The sequence below is a fragment of the Penaeus vannamei genome, chromosome 6 (genome assembly GCF_042767895.1).
Source record: "Penaeus vannamei isolate JL-2024 chromosome 6, ASM4276789v1, whole genome shotgun sequence".
NCBI lineage: Eukaryota > Metazoa > Arthropoda > Malacostraca > Decapoda > Penaeidae > Penaeus > Penaeus vannamei.
This window is the reverse complement of record NC_091554.1, coordinates 43,696,155-43,701,154: the sequence shown is the minus strand read 5'-3', so window position 1 is coordinate 43,701,154 and position 5,000 is coordinate 43,696,155. Positions and strand designations below refer to the sequence as shown.

The 5,000-nt window shown below is 51.9% G+C and overlaps 1 protein-coding gene across 6 annotated transcripts in view; it reads right to left on the bottom strand.

Moving 5' to 3' along the window:
• Frl (formin-like protein) overlaps positions 1–5,000 on the bottom strand; it is a 124,859-nt gene that overhangs the window by 20,304 nt on the left and 99,555 nt on the right. The gene's annotated exons all lie outside the window — the stretch shown is intronic.

Genomic DNA, 5,000 nt, shown 5'->3' with positions numbered 1-5,000 from the left:
AGATAGCAAATCTCGCACCTTACTGCTGTCGCCTCCGCTTCTACCCGGGTCATATAATAATAAAAGGGACGCCCTTTTCGCCCCTTTTATGACCTGCTTGTTAACGGCGCCGACGATAGCAACACGAACACCAAACAACAACAATAGCAACAACATCAACACCACCTCCCCCCACCACCAACACTCCTACACCAAGACCAACACCACCACCCCCGCTATCAACACCAGCGGCACCACCACCAATACCACCACCATTAATACCACCACCACCACCAATAAAAACAACAACAACAACATCCTCACATATAAAAGCCCCCCCCAACCCCTCACCCCCAACCATCCCTCCCTCCCTCCTTCCCTCCCTACCACCCACGCGACCCTCATAACCCGACAGCCCCTGCATAGCTCACCCTATTCGCACCCCCATCACTTCTCCCGTTCCTCCGGCTCGCCCTTACATAAAACCACGTGTTACTGTGTTGCCACCTTCATGCGGGTAGCGGTGGCGGGTGGCGGTGGCGGGTGGCGGCGGCAAGAGATGGATGCGGCGGCGAGGGGATGAGGGGATGAGGGTATGTGGGTGTGAGAGGGATCATTTTGCCTCATTATCTGCCTCTGTCGGCATCCGGCATCGTGTGATTGTTTTTTTCTACTTTTGACTGTATAGTATTTTGTTATATAGTTATCTTTACAAATAGACCAATAACCCTAGTCTTTGTTATATAGTTATATTTACACGTAGACCTATAACCCTATACATAACATGAGAGGAAGGGAAGGAGGGAGGGAGGGGAGGAAGGAAAAAGGAGGGAGCGGGAGGGAGGGAGGGAGGGAGGGAGAGAAAGAGAAAGTGAAAGAGAGAGAGAGAGAGAGAGAGAGAGAGAGAGAGAGAGAGAGAGAGATAGCGAGAGAGAGATAGCGAGAGCGAGAGCGAGAGAGAGAGAGAGAGAGAGAGAGAGAGAGAGAGAGAAAGAGAGAGAGAAAGAAAGAAAGAGAGAGAGAAAGAAAGAAAGAGAGAGAGAGAGAGAGAGAGAGAGACCGAGAGAAAGAGAGAGAGAAGGGAAGACCAGACAGCCGAGACAAAAGGTCAGACAGGACCAAAGTACTAATGTGATCTCGTCACGCTGGTACTTTAATGACCCGCAGCATAATAGTGCTATTCCACAGACTCACCTAAGGCCGACCACTCCTTATATTAGGTTACGATAACCATCCGCAAGGGCCATATAGGCGACCACATAAAGCACATAATTCATAATTAATGCTTAATTTCGCACTATCATGACCACACCGCGCCGAGTCCCACCTCCCTTCAGGCACGCAACGAAGGCTCCGAGGCTGTAATGAATTCACTGCACTCCCGTGACTTCATTTTCTTGTCTTTCTGTGTCTGTCTGTCTATCTGTCTGTGTTTGCCTGTGTCTGTCTGTCTATCTGTCTGCGTTTGCCTGTGTCTGTCTGTCTGCGTCTCTGTCTGTCTGTGTCTCTGCCTGTCTGCGTTTGCATGTCTATCCGTTTGTCTCTGTCTGTGTCTGCCTGCCTGTCTGTTTATCTATCTATCTATCTGTCTATATATCTACCTACTTACCTTTTTGTCTATCTAATTATCTACTCCTCTATCCCCCATCTATTTTTTTCCCATTCCGCAGCAAATTCCGCCAAACGACAAGAACTAATTAGTGAGTTTATTAGAGCTCAAAGTGCCTCCAATTAAATTCGACTCGAAGACGCCCATTAATTCTCTTGGATCTCCGACGATTTCCGCGCGCAATCCCCCACTAATTTGCGGCAGATGTCACTCATATCGCCACGGTGCCATCAGACTCCAGGGGAAAAATTGGCATTAGCATTACGGTCTCTTGCCAACCTATGAACAAACCGACTTTACGTGCGAGCGTGTATAAGGAGAGTTCGATAACAACCGTGCCCATATATGCATTCAAAACAAACAAACAGACAATAAATATGATGAAAAATTAACGATCCTAAGCCTCCCCCCCCTTCAAAATCCCACCCACACGCCCCCATTCCGTCCTTCCAGAGGCGCTTCCCGACCCACCGCGGCGACCATCTGGATCAGCTTCCCCGTGTAACGATTACCAATTACGTGGCTCGTCTTCCCCCCACTTAATCTCCCCCGCCGCAGCGCCTTTTCGAGCCTGGGGTATAAGAGGGTATTGTGGGGACTCGGGCAACAGGTCCCCGATGGCAGGTCGTATTTGCAGGGCGCTTACAGGACGTCGGGGGGAAAAAAACGGAGTCAGGGGGGGCGTGTATGTGCCGCGTGCAGGACCGAAAGAAAAAGAAAAAGAAAAAACCCTGGGAGTTTTCTCGACTCTCTCCGGTTAGCGTTCATTAAAGTTGTCCGGAGTTTGTGACGCCGGGCCGGAACGTGTTCTTCCGCGCGCGTGTGATAAAAAAAAAAGCAGGAAATCAGGATGCCATAAAGCTGGCGGAAGCGTGTTAATGCGCGCTGGTCCTCGGAGGTCCCCCTCGCAGTCCCCGCACAAACACCTCCTAAACCGAAGGGCAGATGCTCCTCAATCCCCGGCCTTCCGAACCTCGACGCCCTCTCCCTCCCTCGCGTCCTCCCGACCTCCCTCCCGAGCCATTAACCACGTCACCGGGACAGGGCCGTGGGTGTGACGTGACGCGAGGGTGACAAGCCCATTACGATGTCCCGTGTCACGGACTCCGCCCAAACAAGCAGATCACCTTAACGACGTGAACGAAGGCCTTAGGCCTAGGCCGCGCGAGACCCCTCCCTCACGCCAGGCCCTAACGCAACCCGCCCCAGAGCCCAGCACGCAAAGTAAATAAAAAGGCACGAGAGAGAAAAAAAAAGCCTCGGTTACAATAGACGTGACGGGAGGCCGGGGATCGTAATTACCGGCGCTCCGGCATCTTGACATCGACGTCCGAAGTCGCCGGATCATCCGCGATATGAATTCCGGGTCACGCACTCCGCTCGCATTCTTTCCCGAGACAGCCACCTCAAGGAGCCCTCGGGGGTGGAGGCGCTGGCCCCTCGATGCCCCTCGGAGGGACGGACGGGCGCGGACGGAAGGGAGAGGAAGGGAGAGAATGGAAGGTATGGGCAGAAAATGCAAAGAGAGCGAAGAAGAAAGAGAAGGAACGGGAAAGGGAAAGACAGAGGGAGGGAGGGAGGGAGGGAGGGAGGGGATGGGGAGGGAGAGGGAGAGGGAGAGGGAGAGGGAGAGGGAGAGGGAGAGGGAGAGAGGGAGAGAGGGAGAGAGGGAGAGAGAGAGAGAGAAAGAGAGAGAGAGAGAAAGAGAGAGAGAGAGTGAGAGAGAGTGAGAGAGAGAGAGAGACAGAGACAGAGACAGAGAGAGAGAGAGAGAGAGAGAGAGAGAGGTGGGGGGAGGGAGGGAGCGAGGGAGGGAAAGAGAGAGAGACAGACAGACAGACAGACAGACAGACAGACAGACAGAGAGAGAGACAGAGACAGACAGACAGAGAAAGAGACAGACAGAGAAAGAAACAGAGACAAAGAGAGTCTACAAACAGTCTAACAGACAGACCAAGGCACACACCAACGATAACAAAAGGAGAGTTTCCAAAGTTAATACAGAAGATCAGTCGAGTTTGAGATTATAAGCAAACATGGTGAAAGGGATTTGAGAAAGAAAGCTCCAGATATGGTGAGGATTGAGTGGGAGAGGATAGAGAGGGAAGAGAGAGGAAAGAGAGAGGGAGAGGATGGAGGGAAGAGAGAGGGAGAGGATGGAGGGAAGAGAGAGGGAGAGGATGGAGGGAAGAGAGAGGGAGAGGATGGAGGGAAGAGAGAGGGAGAGGATGGAGGGAAGAGAGAGGGACAGGATGGGAGTAAGGGAAGTGAGAGGGAGAGGATGGAGGGAAGAGAGAGGGAGATGATGGACAGGAAAGAGAAGGAGGTGAGAGAGGAGGAGGAGGAGGAGGAGCGGGAAGAGAGGGCGAGAGGATGGAGGGGGAAAAGAGAGGGAGGGGAAGGAATAGAGAGGGAAGGGAGGAGAGAGAAGGGCGATGGGAGAGTAGACTGAGGATAGGAAGGAAGGGGAGGGAAGAGAGGCAAGGGGAGGAGGGGAGGGAAGGGGAAAAGAATGTGAAAGAGAGACATGGAGAAAAAAAACGGGATATGGAAAGGAAGCGGGCAGGAAAAGAGAGGAGAGGAGAGGAGACGAGAGGAAAGGAGAAGAGAAAAGACAGAGACAGAAAGAAATAGACCAGAGAAGAAAGGCGAAGGAAAGAAGGGGGAAAAACAGAGGCGTGAGAGGCGGACAAAGGGACAGGAAAGAGAGCCGAGCAGAGAGCGAGATCGACGAGACGAACTCCGGACGGAAAACGAAGAGAAAGCTCCAAGGAAATGGAAAAATAACACGAGGAATAAAAGATTACCGGGTAAAAAAGAGTCCCTTTCGAGCTGCGTTTTCTTACACAGTAAAATAATCCCTGCAAACTCGTAAATTCGCGACTGCTTATTAAAGGAAATTGGGAAAAAAAGATGCTGCCATAAGAAATGAATGAATGGGTGGTTGAGTGGTTAGTGAGTGAGTGAGTGAGTGAGTGAGTGAGTGAGTGAGTGAGTGAGTGAGTGAGTGAGTGAGTGAGTGAGTGAGTGAGCGAGTGAGTGAGTGAGTGAGCGAGTGAGTGAGTGAGCGACTGTGTGAGTGAGTGAGTGAGTGAGTGAGTGAGTGAGTGAGTGAGTGAGTGAGTGAGCGAGTGAGTGAGTGAGCGACTGTGTGAGTGAGTGAGCGAGTGAGTGAGTGAGTGAGTGAGTGAGTGAGTGAGTGAGTGAGTGAGTGAGTGAGTGAGTGAGTGAGTGAGTGAGTGAGTGAGTGAGTGAGTGAGTGAGTGAGTGAGCGAGCAAGCGAGTGTGTGAGAAGTGAGAGAGTGAATGTGTGAACGAGCGAGTGTGTGAGCAAGTGAGTAAGTGAGTGAGTGAGCGACCGAGCGAGCAAGCGAGTGAGCAAGTCAGTGAGTGTGCGAGCAACTGGAATGAA